Source organism: Balaenoptera physalus (assembly GCF_965194825.1).
Source record: "Balaenoptera physalus genome assembly, chromosome: 2".
In the NCBI taxonomy this organism is placed as follows: Eukaryota; Metazoa; Chordata; class Mammalia; order Artiodactyla; family Balaenopteridae; genus Balaenoptera; species Balaenoptera physalus.
In genome coordinates, this window is record NC_138883.1 from 82,688,606 (window position 1) to 82,712,896 (window position 24,291).

Sequence of the window (24,291 nt, forward strand, 5' to 3'; positions counted from 1 at the left end):
GGTATGCATATACAATATTATATGTTAATAGAACATTGTAATAATCTCCATTTTTGCTTTTAAACTTTTGTCACACTGTAACTTTCAGCACTCTTTCAGCATTAGGACTTCATATCTTTTTTTTTTTTTTTAATAAATTTATTTATTTATTTATATTTATTTTTGGCTGTGTTGGGTCTTCGTTTCTATGCGGGGGCTTTCTCCAGTTGCGGAGAGCGGGGGCCACTCTTCATCGCGGTGCGCGGGCCTCTCACCGTCGCGGCCTCTCTTGTTGCGGAGCACAGGCTCCAGATGCGCAGGCTCAGTAGTTGTGGCTCACGGGCTTAGTCGCTCCGCGGCATGTGGGATCTTCCCAGACCAGGGCTCGAACCCGTGTCCCCTGCATTGGCAGGCAGATTCTTAACCACTGCGCCACCAGGGAAGCCCCAGGACTTCATATCTTAATATCTCACCCTCTCACCAATTCCCAGATAATTCCACCTTGATTTTGAGCCTCGAGTTTAGTCCTCCCCTCTATTCCATCTACTGCCATTATTCTCGGGGATTTCAGCAACCATTCTGACCTTCCAATACGCTGGCATTATAACTCTTTGTCCCTTATTTCTTTTTATTCCAGTATACCTGCTTAAATGCATGACCATTATTAGAAATATCTCCACTGCTAGTATCTTAATTCTATGATCCTCCTTTCTCAACAGAGCTACCTTCTATTCTTCCACTTTCCCATCCCTAATGTATACTAGACCTGTTTGGACACACAATTCCAGGTGTGGTACACAGTCTTTGACATGGATACATAAGGAAATTGTCAAGGGTCATATTAAGCCAGAGAAATCAAGTTGGTTCTAGTGCCAAGCTATTTTAGCTTGTTTTGAGGACCTAAAATAAGAATTCTTACTATGAGTGTTAACTAATGTTTGTACACACACAAATGGTATTGAGCTATAGATTGTATTAGATGGGTTCACACAATACTACAGCAGCAATTTCTAGAGGCGCCAATCCTTCCACTGGCTTCTGTCTATAATTTTGCTGTTGACTATGATGTAGCACCATCTTCAACATTGTCCTGTCTCTGATTTGATCTAGATCAAATAGATTTAAGTAACTTTCATATGTTGGAAACACAGGGGTTAAACTAAACTGACCTTGGGGGAATAGAGCAGAAAAAGAGTTAGTAGAATGGAATCATCCCTCTGTCACATTTCTTGAGCCCTTACTATGTGTCAGGCACATAGGTTCTGGGTGTGGAGGTTAAGGATGATGAAGAGCTGACCATCTAGTAAGCAAGACAGTAGGCAGACACAGATGGCTGTCCAAAGAGGTATTTCTAGCTGCTTCCTGGCTCACAGTTTTGCAGAGATATTCATTGTGCATGGTTACAGTGGGTGGGGTTGTGATTGGCCATAAGGGCTGCCAATTTAGAATGTTCTCTGGCACCTTTTATACACAGAGAAGAAAGATGTCTGGAGACACTCTAAATGAGTTTTCAATTTGTGAGCTGCTTGGCATCAGGTTAGAGTAGGTGGCAGATAGAGTTTGGTGTCAGGTCAATAACCCAGATTTATATGCGCATATGTTTGGAATTTCCTTAGGGATCGTTCCTGGAAAGGACATCTACCCTGGGAGAATTATAATGCAGGTGGGCTTAAGTCATTAGATGTCCCATTGTTATCTGTCTTTAAGTTAGCCACTGAAAATGAAAGAAATGTAGAAACACAAAATGCTGGTGTCTGACTCTTCAATAAGAGATTTGGGAAAAAAGGAGGCAGCCTTGAGCACCCCCCAGAAGTGATAAGGACAGTATTCAAACTTATTTCATCTCTCCAACTCCTGGGGTTCACCCAAGGGAAACTTTTTCCAAGGGTCTTTGGAAACAGAACTCATTCTCCCTGTATTTGTTTCTAAGGAGGAAGTCATGAAGCAACCTTCAATCTCTTGACCTTTTTGGTACTCAACAAATCGTTAGTGAGAAACAAGAATGTACTTTTTGGATGCCCTTTAGTGTGCGGAGGGGAGTTACCACAGACCATGTTTAAAGGAAAAACCTCCTTTTAAGGTTAGGTCTGGTGGTCTCTTCCCTAGAGCTCCTTGCCAATGGGCTTATTTGTAGAGCTACCAAGAGGACCCCTAAAGTACTGACCACGTGTGCAAGCTAGTCTATTCTGGAACTAAAAGCAGGAACTTTAAAAATAATCCATGTATGTTTGTTTTATCCATTAAATAATTTTCGGATTGTTTTTGTGGAAGGCAACCATGCTTTCTCATGCAATGCTCTTTGTAAATTTCTACTCCCCTTTAAGCTTCAACTCAAATATCACCTCCTTTGTAAAGCCTTCTCTGACCCAAACCCAGCACTATTATTTGTTGCTGCATCTGCTCTCTCTGACCCTTTCAGGTGTGCATTATGACAATGATGACCTTGCATTGCAGTGGTTTGGGATGAGTCTATCTTCTCACTTGACTTGTATCTCCTTTAAGTAAGGCTATCTATTGTACATAGCAGGTGCTCGATACATTTATGAGGAAAGAAGTATTCTTGGGGCCATTTTTTGATCTAATAGATGGCCCACGGGGCTGACCCAGTATGGCATTTCTTAATGTTTTTGAGTAGAGAAATATTATAAAGGTAGAGATGGATTTAGATTGTATAGGTTCAGTCATTCACTTGACACCTTCATGATTTTATTGCATCTGTTACCACATATACTATTAATCTTTCTTTTTCTTTAGGTCAACTCATTTCTTTTTCTTGAAAGAAAAAACTTAAGAAAATTTGGAACATGTGTATAACTTGCCATAAATAGAGGAAAAATATCCAAATGCATTGAAATATGAGTGCTTATCTATATGACTAGTGATGAGTGGACCACTCTTTAGGAAACATGGCTCCAGAGCTTTCACGAACCACCATTTTCCTTCCTCTAAAGTATCCTTACTACTAAGCATGTTGTCAATATTTTGGGTATGTCTCCACTACAGTACTTTACATGGCAGAAGGAAGTAGACATGCTCTCCAGCCTTCCCCCAAACCCCTACAATCATCTCCCTCCCTCAAGCAAGAGTGGGCATGCCACTCAGGGTGTTCTGGTGCATAGCCTCAAAGTGGCCCATTATAAATTTCTCTGAAATATTTATTTTTGTCTTAACAGTCATAAACATTTTGTTTCCACACCAAAGTATATATTTGTAATTATATTCATACAAAAATAAATGTTCTTCCAAATATTTGAGTAAATTGATAACCTTGGATACTGTTTATTTGGTGATTTTGAGTATAACCAATTATGTACTACACACTTTGAGAAACATGGTCTTGAGTAAAACACATATTAGATGGTCTTCATCTTAGTACTAAGATGTGGTTTGGTAAGAGATTTCTCATTGAATGACATTGAAACTGAAATCCAAGGAGACTGATATTTGTAGAAAACTCCAGAAAGAATTTATCTACTGATAAACAGTAAGAAGTGAAAAACAGAGGTGGTTATTTAGATCATTCTGGACCAGACTTAAAAATTATTTACTGAAAATTAATTCTGGAGGCAGTTGATAACTAGTTTTTATCTGAATGGCAGAGGCCGAAGAGTCCCTCTTCATTTTATACAAAGATGTTATTTATTCTCATTAGCTTTGGTCACTCTCACCCAGGCCCCATTGATGGCATACAGTAGGACAGGGTGGGAGTGGTTCCGTGCCATTAAACTATACATTCTTCCCATTGAAAACACCCATAGATTTTGTGAATAGTGTGCCACAGTAGTCAGTGACTATGTAGAGGTTTTCCATTTGTCAGTTGACTTCAGTATAACAGCTGGGAGGTCTGATCTAGACTTTTTCTATATGGCTAAACTTACTGAATAACTGCTAAGTGTTGCAAGTACATTCTGAATTAGGGCAGAGCTGGGACTTGGAATTTGACTCATAGATGTTTATTTTTTGGCCAATCTGGTTCTCATTTCTAAATTTAGAAAAAGGAAGGAGAAGCTCTTGGCTTTAATTTAGTATTGTTTCTGTACTTACTGCTAGTGGAGCTGGCTGGCAGGTTGATTAAACCATCTTCATTTAGCTGGTAGGAGACTTGTAAAATTGCCTAGAAGAATAAGCCCCCCAGGGGAAAGCAAACACTGGATGGGAGTCAGTTTTAATGTTTCAGACTTGGCTTCAAATGAAACTGTCTGCATGGTCATTCTTATTTAACAGGAATTTCAGGGGTTTTAGTAGTTTTAGAGGACAGGATCAAGAAAGCTTTAATTATTTCAATGTAGCATGCCTAATCTTATGTCATGGGTGTGTGTGTATGTGTGTGTGTGTGTGTGTAGAAGGGAAATGATGGCCACTTAGAGTAGTTTTTGTCAGTGGCAGCATTGCTGGCCAAGTCCCAGGGAGTAAGATTTGGTGGCGACTGACCTTTGAAGAAAATTAACCCATGTGCTATTTCCTAGTCTTGTTGGCCTCAAAAACCATCAGTAGCTTACCCTCAAAAACAAAAGAAACTGGGTCCCCTCTCTCCCGTGGTGAGGGCTGATTTGTCTACTCCTCATTCGATGACCAGAGACACCAGTGAGAGATAAAGTCAGGATCTCTGCTCTGACCCTCCATCAGGCCTATGGCCCACTTCTTTAAATCTACAGTTAGATCTTGGGAACCCAAGAACACAGCCACCACTGATCCACTGTCAATCTGCCTTTGAGTAAAAACAGATGTTACACCTATACTGAGTCTTGTTTCTTGACAATCTTTTATCTGTAATCTTTAGCAAATGCCCACAAATGCCAGAGATGCCTCTCCTTTGCCTCTTCTCCCAGTGGTCTAAGGCAGGTATGAGGGTGAAAAGCTGAAGTCTCTGTAGCCCACCCTGTTTTTCAATGAATCCTTTCTCCATCTGGCTCAGGGGAAAGAAGAGGAGCCTTATGGGAGACAGCATGCTCTGCCACCCTGTACAAGCCTCCTCAAAAGCCAGAGAGAGGAGGAGTCGGTTAGGATTTGGAATTGGCAGACATTTCCGTATCTCTAGACAAGGGGTGGGTCAGACAGCTAACAGGAAACTGAACTCCTCCTACAACTGCCTAGACACAACACACGTCCCTGCTTCTATTTAGCCAGGCCTTTGTCAGGCTGGTGCGTGCATTGGGAACATGGTAGGCTGGCTTCTGAGCTCTGCTCCACGCTGGCTGTGTGACCCCTGGCACTCACAGAGGCTCACCTCTCGTAGCCCGTTTCCTCATAAAAGAGGGTGTTGGATAGTTTTCTAAGGACACTTTTAATTCAAATTCTATGATGTGATTAAACTGTGAGATGGGGAAAGGAAAGTTCCCATAGGTGGAGAACCTTGGAATGAAAATACAAATTTCTAAGGAATGGTCAGGTCTCTTCATTTTTACCTTTGATTACATTTGTCACCTCCATCACTTCCTAGAATTTCTACTTCTTTGCTCTGTGAACTTCAGCAAATTGCTTAGCACCTCTACATCTCTGTTACCTCTTCTAGAAATTGGGAGCAATGACACCACCCATGCAGGGTTGTGGATTTTGGTATCTTTATTTTGAGGACTAAGTGCTTATATATTTAAAGTGCCTAGCATGGCGCACGCTCATGGAGGAGTGCTCAATAAACGTGAAGTTTCTTCACTTTCCCAACACCATACACAAAAACAAACTCAAAATGGATTAAAGACCTAAATGTAAGACTGCATACTATAAAACTCCTAGAGGAAAACATAGGCAGAACACTCTGACATAAATTGCAGCAATATCTTTTTGGATTCGACTCCTACAGTAATGGAAATAAAAAAAATAAATAAATGGGACCTAATTAAACTTACAAGCTTTTGCACAGCCAAGGAAACCATAAGCAAAATGAAAAGACAACGTACAGAATGGGAGAAAATATTTGCAGATGATGTGACCAACAAGGGATTAATCTCCAAAATATACAAACAGCTATACAGCTCAATATGAAAAAACCAAACAACTCAATCAAAAAATGGGCAGAAGATCTAAATAGACATTTCTCCAAAGAAGACATACAGATGGCCAAAAGGCACATGAAAATATGCTCAACATCACCAATTATTAGAGAAATGCAAATCAAAACTACAATGAGGTATCACTTCATACCAGTCAGAATGGCCATCATCAAAGAGTCTACAAAACATAAATGCTGGAGAGTGTGGAGAAAAGGGAACCCTTCTACACTGTTGGTGGGAATGTAAACTGGTACAGCTATTACGGAGAATAGTATGCCTTAAAAAACTAAAAATAAAGTTACCATATGATCCAGCAATCCCACTCCTGGGCATATACCCAGAGAAAACCATAATTCAAAAATACACGCACCCCAATGTTCATTGCAGCACTATTTACAAAAGCCAAGACATAGAAGCAACCTAAATTGTCCACCAAAAGATGAATGGATAAAGATGTGGTACATAAATACAATGGAACTTCACTCAGCCATAAAAAAGACTGAAATAATACCATTTGCAGCAACATGGATGGACCTAGAGATTATCATACTAAGTCAAGTAAGCCAGATAGAGAAAAACAAATATCATGTGATATCGCTTATATGTGGAATCTAAAAAAAAAAAAAAGATACAAATGAACTTCTATACAAAACAGATCCACAGACATAGGAAACAAACTTATGGTTACCAAAGTGAAAAGGGGGGTGGGCAGGGAGGAACAAATTAGGAGTTTGGGATTAACATATATACACTACTATATATAAAATACATAAACAACAAGGACCTACTGTATAGCACAGGGAACTATATTCAATGTTTTGTAATAACCTATAAGGGAAAAGAATCTGATTTATATATATATATATATATATATATATATATATATATATATATATATATATATATATATATATATCACTTTGCTGCATACCTGAAACTAACACAATATTGTAAATCAACTATACTTCAATAATTAAAAAAAAAAAGAACATTACTGATGCTCCTCAGAGCAGGATTATGCCAAAGCAGAGATTTTCTGAACGTTCTTCATGCTCCCTAAAGCTGTGTAGGTGAGAGAGAGGAAGACACTGCAGACTGGTGCAATTGTGCCCTCTTTGCCACCCACCTCCTCCAGGGCTCTCCCTACCTCCTGAATCTTATACCCTCCTTCAGAAGCTGGCTCCCCGGTCCCCACTTCTGTGGATGCTTCCCTGGTTACTCTCACCAAAAGAACCTTCTTCCATGTCTGGAGTCCTGTCACCTTTACTCTCTGAGCCTACTTTTCGCTTACACTGTGAAATATCTTTTGTATTTCAAATTGCCATTGGTATTTATATATCCTTTAGCTATTAACATTGTACCTTTCTCTGGCCTCTTTAGGCCAGATTTCTTGAGGGCAGGAAGCTTGTGTTTTTACAGCTCCCTAAACATAGCACATATTCCACTGTGGGCAGAACCCATGGTAAGACATAATTTTACATTTTTCATCTGTTCCCATAGCAGTGTTGTCTCCTCACATCCTTACTATTCTTTTCATCACAGCATGGAAGAGCCTCCTAAATTTGCATTTGTGTTACATTTAGAAAGATTATTTTACTTTTCTCTTCTCTTTACATGTAAAAATGAGACCATGCTTTTGTTTTCTTTGCCTTCTAGACGTCTCTCTGAGGTCTCAAAGATCTAGTCCTAAACTCTCCTCCAAGACTTTTAAAGGTGGGTAATACATTAGTCTTCCAATAACGAGACCTTTTCTTTAAACTGTATGTCATAAACGTCCTTTCCATAGACTGGGCTTCATTATCGTATTTCAAGTATTCCCGAAAATTGAAAATGTCAGTCTCACAAATCAATCTCCAGTTTGACCTATTCTCCACAGTCAAATCCAAACGCCTCCCTTAAAAGTTCTGCATTCCTTTGAAGCTAAATGATACAAAAAAAAAAGTCAGAAACACCCTTGCATTTGAATCACCACAGTCTCTCTCTGCTCCTATGGGCTGATTCAGCAGATTGGCTCCTGGTGGAGAGCACTGGTTTCCCAGCTAGTCTCCGGCCTATTTAAAACAGACAGAGGCATCTCCAAGGCGGCTTTGTCAAAGGCCAAGGACATTTTTTCGGCATAGACTCCGAGCTTCTTGCCACATAAACAAATAGAAGGATTTCACTTTAGCTTCCCCAGGTTTTTGGATTGACAGCAAATGGTAGGAGGGATACGGAAGCCAATAAGGCAGCCCAGGGCAGCTAGAAGCCCAGAAGGAAGACGGGAATTATTGGCTCTGGCTCCCTGCTCAGGGTGAGGCTGTGAGCAAGCCTCAGCCATGAAAGAACGTCTGGAAAACCTCTCGGCTGGACATTCCACCCGTAGACTCAGAGGCTGGATGATGTAGGAATGAAGAGAATCTGCCTTGGATTCCTTACGTTCAGTGACTATGTCTCACCTCTCTCTACACAGTGAAATCACCTGTGAGGTTGTTAAAAGCTGCCAGTGCCCGGGCCGCACCCCAAGCATGGTTGTTTCTGAAAAGACCTCTAGGGGATTCGTACAAGCAGCCGGGATGGAGAACCACTGATTGGTGATAGTGAAAAGTCAGATTTTCTTTTGAATATCTTGACTGAGTTCTTTTTCTTTCACTTCTATAGAAGACTTTTTGGGGTACATTTTAACTGTTTATAACATACACTCTATTATTTCCCTAACTCCTATGCTTAGATAGCCCCCCTTCGGGAGTTAAAATAGTGATCTCTCTATTTCTATCTATCTATCTACATACACACACACACAAACACACATATATATGAAACTTATGTATAATCTGTGTAGTTTTCACCAGCAAATGGCTTACCTTGAATTCAATAAACCACCTTTTCTATCTTGGATAGTTCAGGAGTTAGTGGTTGCAGTATGTTGGATTACATACTGGAAACCAAGTGTCATCAGACTTGCGTCTAATCTGAACTCTATTATGTGATTTTGGGTAAGTCTTGTATATTCTCTTTGAGCCACAGTTTCCTTACCTGTGAAATGAGGGAGTCAGAGCAGGTGTCCTCCAAGGTGATTTTCGGCTCTAGTGTCCATTGGTAACATTCGTATTCACTGCTAAACATCACAGAGCAAGACCTACAGAAGAAACGGAAGCTCTTTTTTCACATATGGCTGGAACTAACCTCTTGCCTAATCTTTAGGAGCTGTCTTCATGGCCTATGGCATTAAGAGAAGATCAAAGCCTACCTTTGAACTTCCTGGATGCTTGTCCCAGCTCTGCCTATAATCTTTCTGGGGAAGACTAATTTTTAAATTTTTTATCCATATAAAATGAGGAATCTGTCTTTAGAATGCTAGGGCTTTGTTTCCCAGTGTGTGTCCTCTGGAACACTAGTCTCACAAGATAGGCCTTGAAAAAAGGTAATGGAGGGGCTTCCCTGGTGGCGCAGTGGTTGAGAGTCTGCCTGCTAATGCAGGGGACGCGGGTTCGCGCCCTGGTCTGGGAGGATCCCACATGCCGTGGAGCAACTGGACCCGTGAGCCACAACTATTGAGCGTGTGCGTCTGGAGCCTGTGCTCCGCAACGAGAGAGGCCGCGGTGGTGAGAGGCCCGTGCACCGCGATGAAGAGTGGCCCCCGTTTGCCACAACTAGAGAAAGCCCTAGCACAGAAACGAAGACCCAACATAGCAATCAAGCAATCAATAAAAAAACTTTAAAAAAAAAAAAAAAGGTAATGGAGATCAATAAATTTGAGAAATGAGGCACAATCTAACCCTCCTCTTAGTGATTCATGATACATAATTAGTGTTATAAGTGTTGTACCAGCACTTAGTAAAGATATCTGCTTAATGTTGTTCAACACAGTTTGCTAAGGAAGTAATCATACTTGTTTGAGCAACCAATTTATATCCCAGGTTCAAGGAACACATGTAGGGAAATGTAGCTTGCTGCTCTGTGGCTTACAAGAAGCCTTGGGTATTCCTATCATCAGTGATATTTTCGATATGGTGACTCCCACCCACCCCATTCTCCTTGGGATGCTGTTGCTACTGAAGTCTACATCACACCTTCTGTGGGTCTATCACTCCCAGCCTCAAAACCCAAAGCTTATGAACCTCTCTGGTTGGTTGAGCAGATCTGGGGAGGTCATAGATCACCTGGGAAAAAGAATGGAGGGAGAGGATGCACTCTATGTAGAATTCACTTGGTAATGCATGGCAGAAGAGAAGAGAGAACTTCCATGGTCCAAGATAGCTGAGAAGGCAGGTAGACCAGGGACAGTAAGACCACAGGGAAGGCAAAATTAGTTCCCTTTCTCTGTTAATCATGATCTTTGATTAAACATATTGATATAGACACTTTAATTCGAGGATATAGTTTTTCCTCGTTTTGATGGGTTTTTCTTAAAGAATAAGAGTAGGGTAGATCTAGGAGGGATCTTAGAAATCGCTGGGTCCAAATATGGCAAACAGGTGTAATGTATGGTGCCAGCTCTGAGTAACAGAGGCTGCCTGGAGCACTGGTGGAGAAGGACATTGGGGCTATATCCTGACTTGATAGATTAAAATTTTGTGCAACTCCTAATGATAACTGCCATATGTAAGGTGGTGGTACAGTGTCATGTGAGTGGGGTGTTTTTTTGTTTTTGTTTTTAATGGCAAGGGTGTCGTGGGTTCTTTTTTTTTTTTTTTTATAAATTTATTTATTTATTTTTGGCTGCGTTGGCTCTTCATTGCTGTGCGCGGGCTTTCTCTAGTTGCCACAAGTGGGGGCTGCTCTTCGTTGTGGTGTGCTGGCTTCTCATTGTGGTAGCTTCTCTTGTTGTGGAGCACGGGCTCTAGGCACTTGGGCTTCAGTAGTTGTGGCTCACAGGCTCTCTTTGCAAGCCACAACTACTCTCTCTTAACCACTGCGCCACCGGGGAAGTCCCATGAGTGGGGTGTTTGCCATTCCTTATGACGATGAAGAAATCACTTGCAAAGGGAATATACTTGCCCAAACTCATACCAACTGACCTTTTTTTTGTTTTGTTTTGTTTTTTTTACCTCCCTTCTCATTTATTGAGCATGAACAACATTCTTGATATTTAACAGGTAAAAGTGTATAGACTATATTCTTTGAGGTTGTCTCAACCCAGTCAATGTATACATTCATTTGCTAAATATGAATAAATAGTGAGAGCAAATTGAGATCAATTATACCCCAATTCAGGCCAATTGCTTGCACTTACCTTTGCCTCTATTTGTCTATGCAAACATGGCCAGTGTTTGTGACCAAATCTGGGGCACTAAGTCAGTGGTTTGAAAACATTTGGATTTTGTCACTTTCACATTTTGAAACCTGGGAAAAGGCTAACACAAACTGGCATTTGGGAGCCAAATGCTCCAGCTTCCCAGAGGCCTCTTAGGCCTGACCTCCAGGTGCTTTCTAGTCCTGACGTGTGCTTTTAGAGAAATATAGTAGACGATGGGAGCCTCTAGAGAGGAAAGTGCTTCCGTTCACTACATTTGTGCCCCCAAACACAGCCACAAATGTGGCTCTCTGATGGGGGCCAGTACCCCACTTCAGGACCCTGGTTTCTAGCTCCTTGACTTCTGGCTGCTAGCCTTGGAGGGTGACTTCACTCACCCCTCTAGTTCTGTTCCAAATATTCCCCCTATCTTCTACCTCCAGGCACACCTCAGCTTTTATCTTCCTCTTTGGCAGATCTTTATCCCAAGATAAAATCTTGAGATCTTATATGCAACACACAGAAATGAATTGCCTGCTGAGATCAGGAAAGCTTTCAAATCAGGCCTCCTGTCCAACTATGAAGAACGTGTCCCAAAGAGCCAGTCTCCTTAACTGAGCCCAACGAATATTTTCCTTAAAGATTATCAACATCCAGTTCAGTTGCTCATTACAACATATGTAGCTCTCTACTCTGCAAACTGATAGAAAGCTGGAATAAGCTCTTTTCCTTTAAAAAAGCTATTCCAATATACGTATATTTATATCTTCACAGAAAATAGTCTAGAAGATGATGCACCACACTTTAATTATGGTTCACTTGGAGAATGGGAGTGGGGGAGGGGCTTGAGGTGGGTTTCATTTTCTACTTTATACACATCAGTTTTTTAAAAAATAAGAGCATATTTTCTAATTGGAAAATAAAAATATTAAGCAAATTTAGAAAAATGAAAAAAGGATTCACAAAATCTTAGAGATGAAGAGAACCCAAAGTTCATTGAGCACTTTGATTCAAAATCTGGTGTGAATCTTTGTCAAATAATTTTGCATGCATCTGTGTGTGTCTGTGTGTGCGCATGCACTGGTTTAAGGTTGCCAACTGTCCTTTCTTAGAAAGAACTGTTCTTTATTCTGAATTATGTCTCTCTTACATTTTTGGTGTTAAAATGTCCTTTGGTTTATGAAATAATAGTAACAGTGAATGATGATTTTTTTATATCCTTACTTGGTATAATAAATAGTTGGAGATTCAATGTGAGTTCTCAAAACTTTAGACACTTATGAGTTTATTATAGTTATAGTCTTGAAACTACTCATATTAGCAAGTTTCCCATTTTATAGATGAGGGCATTGATATTCAGGGATGTTGTGAAGTGCTCGTGATAACTGAGTTGTGTTCTCTCAAACATACCATGCTCTCAATTTTAAAAAAATTATTCATTATTCATATAATACTTGCTTACTGAGCATATAACATTTATTGGACTAGGTGTTAGGAATAAATATAAATAAACAGATATATCCTCTTGGAGATTATAATGTAATATAATGGCTAAAGCAGCATTAGTTTACATACCATGTGTAAATCATTAAAATAATTTTCCTCTTCAGTACATAAATGAGCCTTATAGCATCTTTTTTATTACATATCATCATTTCTTTATCTATAGTTTATTACTATTCTTTGCTTTGTCCATAATATTGGCATCTTGTCTTGCAGGCAGAATGAGTGTGTGTATTTATTGTAAAATATTTAACCAATATTTAAATATACAGAGAAAGAAGTGAGAGTCTGTTTCCATTTCTCACAGCCCTCCAATCCCACTCTGGTCTCTGGAATTAACCACTGTTAATAGTTTTGTGGATATCCTTCCAGAGCATCTTCCTTAGAGTATATGCATAGATTTGAGGTTACTTCTCTTTGTTAAGTAGCTTTCCTCATATAATTATCTATTTCTTGTACTGTAAACTTGCTTTATCCCAGTTACAGTGATCCTATCATTTCTGAAAACAGGATCATCAACCACCCCTTCACAATTTTGCCTAAATATAGGTCGTTCTCAACTTAAAAATAAGTTGTGTTCTAAAGGCTTTTGTTTTATAAGCTGACTGGAATGTGTTCGCTCATAAAAGGATCTACAAATACGTTTTACACAGTGGTTGCAACAGCACAAGAGAAAGGTCAATATGGAAAAGAACATTTAAAGACTACATGCGAGAGAGACCTTCACGATGGCGGAGGACTAAGACATGGAGATCACCTTCCTCCCCACAAATACATCATAAATATATCTACATGTGGAACAACTCCTACAGAACACCTACTGAACGCCGGCAGAAGACCTCAGACTTTCCAAAAGGCAAGAAACTCCCCACATACCTGGGTAGGGCAAAAGAAAAAAGAAAAAAACAGAGACAAAAGAATAGGGACAGGACCTGCACCTCTGGGAGAGAGCTGTGAAGGAGGAAAGGTTACCACACACTAGGAAGCCCCTTCACTTGCAGAGACTGGGGTGGGGGGAAGTGGGGGGAAGCTTCGGAGCCACGGAGGAGAGCACAGCAAGAGGGGTGCAGAGGGCAAAGCGGAGAGATTCCCGCACAGAGGATCGGTGCCGACCAACACTCACCAGCCCGAGAGGCTTGTCTGCTCACCCGCCAGCAGGGATGGGTGGGGGCTGGGAGCTGAGGCTCAGGCTTTGGAGGTCAGACCCGAAGGAGAGGACAGGGGTTGGATGCATGAACACAGCCTGAAGGGGCTAGTGCGGCACAGCTACCTGGGAGGGAGTCTGGGAAAAAGTCTGGACCTGCCTAAGAGGCAAGAGACCATTGTTTAGGGGTGCGCAAGGAGAGGGGATTCAGAGCACCGCCTAAACGAGCTCCAGAGACGGGTGCGAGCCATGGCTATCAGTGCGGACACCAGAGATGGGCATGAAACGCTAAGGCTGCTGCTGCAGCCACCAAGAATCCTGTGTGCAAGCACAGGTCACTATCCACACCTCCCCTCCTGGGAGCCTGTGCAGCCCGCCACCCCCAGGGTCCCGTGATCCAGGGACAACTTCCCCGGGGGATCACACGGCATGCCTCAGGCTGTTGCAACATCACTCGGGCTCTGCCGCCGCACACCCGCCCCGCACTCTGTACCCCTCCCTCCCCCTGGCCTGAGTGAGCCAGAACCCCCTAATCAGCTGCTCCTTTAACCCCGTCCTGTCTGAGCGAACAACAGATGCCCTCAGGCGACCTACATGCAAGGCTGGGCCAAATCCAAAGCTGAATCCCAGGATCTGTGCAAACAAAGAGGAAGGGAAATCTCTCCCAGCAGCCTCGGGAGCAGCGGATTAAATCCCCAGAATCAACTTGATGTACCCTGCATCTGTGGAATATCTGAAGAGACAACAAATCATCCCAATATTGAGGCGGTGGATTTTGGGAGCAACTGTAGACTTGGGGTTTGCTGTCTGCATCTAATTCATTTTTGGTTTTATGTTTATCTTAGTTTAGTATTTAGAGTTTATTATCATTGGTATATTTCTTTATTGATTTGGTTGCTCTCTTCCTTTTTTTTTATATATAGATATATATATTTTTTTCCTTTTTCTCTTTTTGTGAGTGTGTATGTGTATGCTTCTTTGTGTGATTTTGTCTGTATAGCTTTTGCTTTTACCATTTGTCTTAGGGCTCTGTCTTTTTTTTTTTTTTTTTTAGTATAGTATTTAGTGCTGGTTATCACTGGTGGATTTGTTTTTTCGTTTGGTTACTCTCTTCTTTTCTTTTAATTACTTTTCAATTTTTTGTATTTTTAATAATTAAAAAAACGTTTTATTTTAATAACTTTATTGTATTTTCTTTTTTTCTTTCTTTCTTTTTTTCTCCCTTTTCTTCTGAGCTGAGTGGCTGACAGGGGCTTGGTGCTCCGGCTGGGTGTCAGGTTTGTGCCTTTGAGATGGGAGAGCCGAGTCTACCAGAGGCCTCCCAGCTCCACGTAATATCAAACAGCGAAAGCTCCCCCAGAGATATCCATCTCAACACTAAGACCCAGCTCCACTCAACGACCAGCAAGCTGCAGTGCTGGACTCCCTATGCTAAACAACTAGCAAGACAGGAACACAACCCCACCCATTAGCAGAGAGGCTGCCTAAAATCATAATAAGGTCACAGACACCCCAAAACACACCATTGGATGCGGTCCTGCCCACCAGAAAGACAAGATCCAGCCTCATCCACCAGAACACAGGCACCAGCAACCTCCACCAGGAAGCCTACACACCCCAATGAACCAACCTTAGCCACTGGGGGCAGACACCAAAAACAACGGGAACTATGAACCTGCAGCATGCAAAAAGGAGACCCCAAACACAGTAAGTTAAGCAAAATGAGAAGTAGAGAAACACACAGCAGATGAAGGAGCAAGGTAAAAACCCACCAGACGAAACAAATGAAGAGGAAATAGGCAGTCTACCTGAAAAAGAATTCACAGTAATGACAGTAAAGATGATCCAAAATCTTGGAAATAGAATGGAGAAAATACAAGAGATGTTTAACAAGGACCTAGACGAATTAAAGAGCAAACAAACAGTGATAAAAACACAATAAATGAAATTAAAAATTTTCTAGAAGGAATCAATAGCAGAATAAGTGAGGCAGAAGAACAGATAAGTGACCTGAAATATAAAATAGTGGAAATAACTATCGCAGAGCAGAATAAAGAAAAAAGAATGAAAAGAATTGAGGACAGTCTCAGACCGCTGGGACAACATTAAATGCACCAACATTCAAATTATAGGCGTCCCAGAAGAAGAGAAAAAGAAAAGGACTGAGAAAATATTTGAGGAGATTATAGTTGAAAACTTCCCTAATATGGGAAAGGAAATAGTCAATCAAGCACAGGAAGTGTAGAGAGTCCCATACAGGATAAATCCAAGGAGAAACACGCCAACACACATGTAAATCAAACTATCAAAAACTAAATACAAAGAAAAAATATTAAAAGCAGCAAGGGAAAAACAACAAATAATATACAAGGGAATCCCCACAAGGTTAACAGCTGATCTTTCAGCACAAACTCTGCAAGCCAGAAGGGAGTGGCAGGACATATTTAAAGTGATGAAAGGGGAAAACCTACAACCAAGATTACTCTACCCAGCAAGGATCTCATTCAGATTTGACGGAGAAATTAAAAACTTTACAGACAAGCAAAAGCTAGGAGAATTCAGCACCACCAAACCAGCTTTACAACAAATGCTAAAGGAACTTCTCTAGGCAGGAAACACAAGAGAAGGAAAAGACCTACAATAACAAACCCAAAACAATTAAGAAAATGGTAATAGGAACAGACATATCAAAACCTACCTTAAATGTAAATGGATTAAATGCTCCAACCAAAAGACATAGACTGGCTGAATGGATACAAAAACAAGACCCATATATATGCTGTCTACAAGACCCACTTCAGACCTAGGCACACATACAGACTGAAAGTGAGGGGATGGAAAAAGATATTCCATGTGTACAGAAATCAAAAGAAAGCTGGAGTAGCAATTCTCATATCAGACAAAACAGACTTTAAAATAAAGACTATTACAAGAGACAAAGAAGGACACTACATAATGATCCAGAGATCAATCCAAGAAGAAGATATAACAATTGAAAATATTTATGCACCCAACATAGGAGCACCTCAATACAGAAGGCAAATGCTAACAGCCATGAAAGGGGAAATAGACAGTAACACAATCACAGTAGGGGACTTTAACACCCCACTTTCACCAATGGACAGATCATCCAAAATGAAAATAAATAAGGAAACACAAGCTTTAAACGATACAGTAAACAAGATGGACTTAATTGATATTTATAGGACATTCCATCCAAAAACAACAGAATACACTTTCTTCTCAAGTGCTCATGGAACATTCTCCAGGATAGATCATATCTTGGGTCACAAATCAAGCCTTGGTAAATTTAACAAAATTGAAATCATATCAAGTATCTTTTCCGACCACAACGCTATGAGACTAGAAATCAATTACAGGAAAGAATCTGTAAAAAATACAACACGTGAGGCTAAACAGTACCCTACTAAATAATCAAGAGATCACTGAAGAAATCAAAGAGGAAATCAAAAAATAACTAGAAACAAATGACAATGAAAACACTATGATCCAAAACCTATGGGATGCAGCAAAAGCAGTTCTAAGAGGGAAGTTTTTAGCAATACAGTCCTACCTCAAGAAACAAGAAACATCTCAAATAAACAACTTAAACTTACACCTAAATCAATTAGAGAAAGAAGAACAAAAAAATCCCAAAGTTAGCGGAAGGAAAGAAATCATAAAGATCAGATCAGAAATAAATGAAAAAGAAATGAAGGAAACAATAACAAACATCAAGAAAACTAAAAGCTGGTTCTTTGAGAAGATAAACAAAATTGATAAACCAGTAGCCAGACTCATCAAGAAAAAAAGGGAGAAGACTCACATCAATAGAATTAAAAATGAAAAAGGAGAAGTAACAACTGACACTGCAGAAATACAAAGGATCATGAGAGATTACTACAAACAACTATATGTGAAAAAAATGGACAACCTGGAAGAAATGGACAAATTCTTAGAAGAGCACAACCTTCTGAGACTGAACCAGGAAGAAATAGAAAATATAAACAGACAAATCACAAGCACTGGAATTCCAACAAACAAAAGCCCAGGACCAGATGACTTCACAGGCGAATTCTAGCAAACATTTAGAGAAGAGCTAACACCTATCCTTCTCAAACTCTTCCAAAATACAGCAGAGGGAGGAACACTTCCCAACTCATTCTATGAGGCCACCATCACCCTGATACCAAAACCAGACAAAGATGTCACAAAGAAAGAAAACTACAGGCCAATATCACTGATGAACATAGATGCAAAAATCCTCAACAAAATACTAGCAAACAGAATCCAACAGCACATTAAAAGTCATACACCATGATCAAGTGGGGTTTATCCCAGGAATGCAAGGATTCTTCAATACACACAAATCAATCAATGTGATAAACCATATTAACGAATTGAAGGAGCAAAACCAAATGATCATCTCAATAGATGCAGAAAAAGCTTTCGACAAAATTCAACGCCCATTTATGATAAAAATCTGCCAGAAAGTAGGCATAGAGGGAACTTTCCTCAACATAATAAAGGCCATATATGACAAACTCACAGCCAACATCGTTCTCAATGGTGAAAAACTGAAACCATTTCCTCTAAGATCAGGAACAAGACAAGGTTGTCCACTCTCACCACTATTATTCAACATGGTTTTGGAAGTTTTAGCCACAGCAATCAGAGAAGAAAAAGAAATCAAAGGAATCCAAATTGGAGAAGAAGAGGTATAGCTGTCACTGTCTGCAGATGACATGATACTATACATAGAGAATCCTAAAGATGCTACCAGAAAACTACTAGAGCTAATCAATGAATTTGATAAAGTAGCAGGATACAAAATTAATGCACAGAAATGTCTTGCATTCCTATACACTAATGAAAAATCTGAAAGAGAAATTAAGGAAACACTCCCATTTACCATGGCAACAAAAAGAATAAAATATCTAGGAATAAACCTACCTAAGAGGACAAAAGACCTGTATGCAGAAATCTGTAAGACACTGATGAAAGAAATTAAAGATGATACAAACAGATGGAGAAATATACCATGTTCTTGGATTGGAAGAATCAACATTGTGAAAATGACTGTACTACCCAAAGCAACCTAGAGATTCAATGCAATCCCTATCAAACTACCAATGGCATTTTCCACAGAACTAGAACAAAAAATTTCACAATTTGTATGGAAACACAAAAGACCCCAAATAGCCCTGACTTCAGACTATACTACAAAGCTACAGTCATCAAGACAGTATGGTACTGGCACAAAAACAGAAATATAGATCAATGGAACAGGATAGAAAGCCCAGAGATAAACCCACGCACATAGTGTCACCTTATTTTTGATAAAGGAGGCAAGAATATACAATGGAGAAAAGAAAGCCTCTTCAATAAGTGGTGCTGGGAAAACTGGACAGCTACATGTATAAGAATGAAATTAGAATACTCCCTAAGACCACACACAAAAATAAACTCAAAATGGATTAAAGACCTAATTGTAAGCCCAGATACTATAAAACTCTTAGAGGAAAACATAGGCAGAACACTCTATGACACAGATCACAGCAAGATCCTTTTTGACCCACCTCCTAAAGAAATGGAAACAAAAACAAAAATAAACCAATGGGACCTAATGAAACTTAAAAGCTTTTGCACAGCAAAGGAAACCATAAACAAGACGAAAAGACAACCCTCAGAATGGGAGAAAATATTTGCAAATGAAGCAACTGACAAAGGATTAATCTCCAACATTTACAGGCAGCTCATGCAGCTCAATATCAAAACAACAAACAACCCAGTCCAAAAATGGGCAGAAGACCTAAATAGACATTTCTCTGAAGATTACAGATTGCCAACAAACAAATGAAAGGATGCTCAACATCACTAATCATTAGAGAAATGCAAATCAAAACTACAATGAGGTATCACCTCACACTGGTCAGAATGGCCATCATCAAAAAATGTACAAACAATAAATGCTGGAGAGGGTGTGAAGAAAATGGAACCCTCTTGCACTGTTGGTGGGAATGTAAATTGATATAGCCACTATGGAGAACAGTATGGAGGTTCCTTACAAAACTATAAATAGAACTACCATACGACCCAGCAATCCCACTATGGGGCATATACCCTGAGAAAACCATAATTCAAAAAGAGTCATGTGCCACAATGTTCTTTGTAGCTCTATTTATAATAGCCATGACTGGAAGCAACCTAAGTGTCCATCGACAGTGAATGGGTAAAGAAGATGTGGCACATATATACAATGGAATATTACTCTGCCATAAAAAGAAACGAAATTGAGTTATTTGTAGTGAGGTAGATGGACCTAGAGTCTGTCATACAGAGTGAAGTCATTCAGAAAGAGAAAAACAAATACTGTATGCTAACACATATATACGGAATCTAAAAAAAAAAAATGGTTCTGAAAAACCTAGGGGCAGAACACGAATAAAGATGCAGACGTAGAAAAAGGACTTGAGGACACGGGGAGGGGTGAGGGTAAGCTGGGACGAAGTGAGAGAGTGGCATGGACCTATATACACTACCAAATGTAAAATAGCTAGCTAGTGGGAAGCAGCCACATAGCACAGGGAGATCAGCTCGGTGCTTTGTGACCACCTAGAGGGGTGGGATAGGGAGGGTGGGAGGGAGACGCAAGAGGGAGGAGATATGGGGATATATGTATATGTATAGCTGATTCACTTTGTTAGAAAGCAGAAACTAACACACCATTGTAAAGCAAATATACTCCAATAAAGATGTTAAAAAAAAATTAATTCCCCCAAAAATAAAATAAAATAAAGAGTATTTGCCATGTGTGAAAAGCCCTTTAGGAACTTTCTATTATTTCACTTACTCTCTGAAACATTTTTGTTGGGGTGGTTATTATTCCAAATTATATAGATGGAGCACCTGTTGTTCAAGGTAACTCACTTGCCCATTGTCATGCAGGTTGTAAATGTCAGAGCTGAAAGTCAGGTGCCCTCCTAAGCCCATGCACATTCAAGCCCCCAGAAGTCAGTTTAACAGGTGAATGGTGCACACATAGACATATACTCAGCCGCTGGAAAGCTAGATGCTCTGGTTCCACCATACCTTACTCATATCCAAATCGATGAATACGTCAGTCCGGGGAACTGACTTGTTGGCTTTTGCTGTAGAGATTTTTTTGGCTCCCTAAGCCAGGAAGTAAACATACTACTGATTCAGAAGTCACACTTCTGGCTTCTGATTGGGTTTGTCCAGTGGGAGGCATCAGCAGGAGATTGGTAGGTGTGAGGAAGAAAATGCCAGGGCACTTAGCTTCCTGGCTCCTTTCCTGTCCCAGCTGCTTTGCGGTGGCTGGATTCCTATACCAAAAGCCACAGCTCCTGCTGGATGGCTTTCTCTACACCTTCCGCTCTCTGTACATTACAGTGAATAATTCCTCCCCTGGTACCTTTGAGCCTAGGGGTGGTAACAGCATTCTACTCTTACTAGCCAGGTACTTTACCATTTCTCGTCGCTTTAACATAACCTCACCCACTCTCTTGTAAATGTCCCTTCATTAAACTCTAAATATTCCTTTTGACTCTATCATCTGTTTGCTGTTAGGAACCTGGCTGATCCAGTAAATGAAACAAGGATTTGTTCCTGAAAACAGATCCTCAAAATGGGATTCTGTGATTAGGTTGCTCACATATTTGATGAAGGCAGAGATAATCCCTTCGCCAAGGTGAAATGGATATCTTAGCACGTGGTAGAATAATAGCTACTCAAATTATCAACAGCTGTTGCGTGGGGTGGTGTGCAGGTGAATGGCAGAGATTGTGTGACTGACATGAGGTGTTTTGTCAGGTGATTTAGATTATATAGATCATGCTGGCTACTTATAAAACCCAGATAGATAGCATAAACAGAGAAAACAAATTATTATTAGCCTTGAAAGCCCAACTCAGGGCATAGGTGAAAAACCGAATAACCTCTTTGGAAGTGTTTAGAGACTCTTTTACCTTTTGTAGCTGCAGAGCAAATAGATCTAACTCAGGATAGTTCTTAAAGAATCTTTTATCTACTATAGCTGCAGGGGAAATATGATTGAAGATCATCTGTGGCTAAACACATGTACTATCTCCATCCACCTTTCCCCCATTAAATAGATTTCTAGGAACTTGCAACCTGGGGAAAGAGGAGAAGGTGCACATGCTGAGGCTTCAAATCTACCTGGGAGTGACTCTCAGCTTTGGCAGGAACCACCTATATGGCATTGGGCAAATTGCTTAATCACTGAGAGACAAGTTGCTTTATCAGTAAATGTGCAACACTGCTTATTCTTGTATAAGATAAGGCATAAGTGGAAAAAGAGTGGATTCCTGAGATATAAGATGAGGAATGTCTGAGGCAGACACAGAGAAGATTAAGAACTGAAACCTCCCAATTCCCCTGATCTTTCATCCCTTAATGAGGAAGCTCCTACTCCCCCAGCCCCATCTGGGGCAACCAGCTCTCCCCTCTTATCTTAGCAAGCCCCAGTAGGAGAATCAGTGTAGACCTCTAATGTTTTGGAGTGTAACCATGGCTCCTTCTGTAGATAACCTAACCCTAACCCTTTAAATAGCTTCTGCCTTGCTACGGGCCCTAGTAGAAACCAAATGCCTGACCACATAAGTTTTCTGTGGCTGCAGTAGCAAATTACCACAAACTTATTGCCTTAAAACAATAGAAATTTGTTCTTTCACTGTTCTGGAGGCTAGAAGTCTGAAATAAGGTGTCAGCAGGGCCACGGTCCTTCTAAAGTTTCCAGAACAGAATTTTTCCTTTCCTAGTCCAGCTTCTGTTGTTCCAGGAATTCCTTGGCTTGTGACTGTGTCACTCCAATCTCTCCCTTCATCTTCACATGGCCTTCTCCTCTGTGTCTCCTCCTCTTCTGTCTCTAAGAAGAACACTTGTTATTGGATTTAGGGCACACCCCAGTAATTCAGGATAATCTCACCTCAAAATCCTTAGCTTAATTCTGTCTGCAAAAATGCTTTTTCCAAGTTAAGTTCACATTCACAAGTTCTAAGAGACGTACCTTTTTGAAGGGCTACCCTTCAAACCATTACACTGACTATGGAAAATCAAGTGACCATGTGACTTGAGCTGCTCCTAATGAACTGGGTGTTATCTGACCCACCGTCCACAAAATTGGGAATGTGCAAAAGCAATCCAGCAAGTGGAAATGATATTTAAAAATGGGCTTCAATATGAGCAAGTGGCTCACTCTTTCATCACCACTTCTGGTGCATTGCCTCTTCTAGCTCAATTCATATCTATAGCCTTATATGGAGTTCCTTATAACCATGTGACCAGGGAAGAAAAGACTTGGGCCTGACTTCATGATATGTGGGCACAAGCCAGAAGTGCGCAGCCACTGCATTCTAGTCTCAGTTAGGGTGGCTCTGCAAGACCACGGTGAAGGGAAATTACTCCAATTAGGAGAGCATTAAACAGTATATTTGGTTGTTTACTTAGGTCACCATAAGATGGCTTAAGGTTTGTATCTACATGCGAAGTGACTAAAAACTTAACCAGCTGGTCGGGCACTTTAGAAGAACATGACAAGGGGAAATGTATGAGGACAGATTTCTCATAATGGGCACAGAATATTCCTTCACCATGTAAATGCTCACCAGAGAGTATTTCATTGTGGAGAGGCTCTTGATAATCAGGTGGACAAGATAAACTCACCTTGTGGCTATCAGTCAGAATATATCTCAGCCAACCTGGTGCTTGTTCAATGGGCCCCTTAAGCACGGTTGCTATGGCAGCAGAGATTGAGGCTCATCAGTGTGGTCTCCTTCATCAAGACTGACCTGGCTACCGCCACTGCTCAGCATCTCACCTCTGTATCTCCACATCTCTCACAGCAGAGACCAATGCTGAGATAGCATTATTCTGAGATAGCATTATTTCCTAGGGGAGCCAGCTTATTACCATGTTGTTGGACCCCTTCCATCATGGAGGCGGTGGCCATTTTTCCTCAAGGGAATAGCTATATATTCCAAACAGGTATTTTCTTCCTTGCCCCCATTCTTCTGCCAGCACTACCATTCCTAGACTTACAGGATGCCTTATTTTATCCCTTCACATAATTCACTGAATGGCAAATAGAGTATGGAAATGGGTTCTCATCCACTAAATTCACTATCCCGTCATTCATATACTTGTGGAATGAACTACAGACTCAGCTGCAATTACAGAACCGTGAACTGTGCAGTTAGGGTATATGCCTCAAACCAGAGGTCAAAATATAGTGTCATCTCCCTGACAGCCAGAATTCATGGATCTGGGAATCAAGATGTCGAGGTAGAAGAGGTTCTTCTCACTCTTATACCTAATAATGCACTTAAAGAATTTTTGATTCATGTTTCCACCATCTTGGGATTGGTGGTTTTGGAGGTTCTAGTGCCCAAAGGAAGACTGCCTCTGAGAGGGTACCAGTCATC

The 24,291-nt window shown here is 40.5% G+C and overlaps 1 long non-coding RNA gene across 1 annotated transcript in view; it reads right to left on the reverse strand.

Annotated features, from left to right (window-relative positions):
• The window catches only part of LOC309651111, a 250,022-nt gene that overhangs the window by 13,974 nt on the left and 211,757 nt on the right, over positions 1-24,291 (reverse strand). The gene's annotated exons all lie outside the window — the stretch shown is intronic.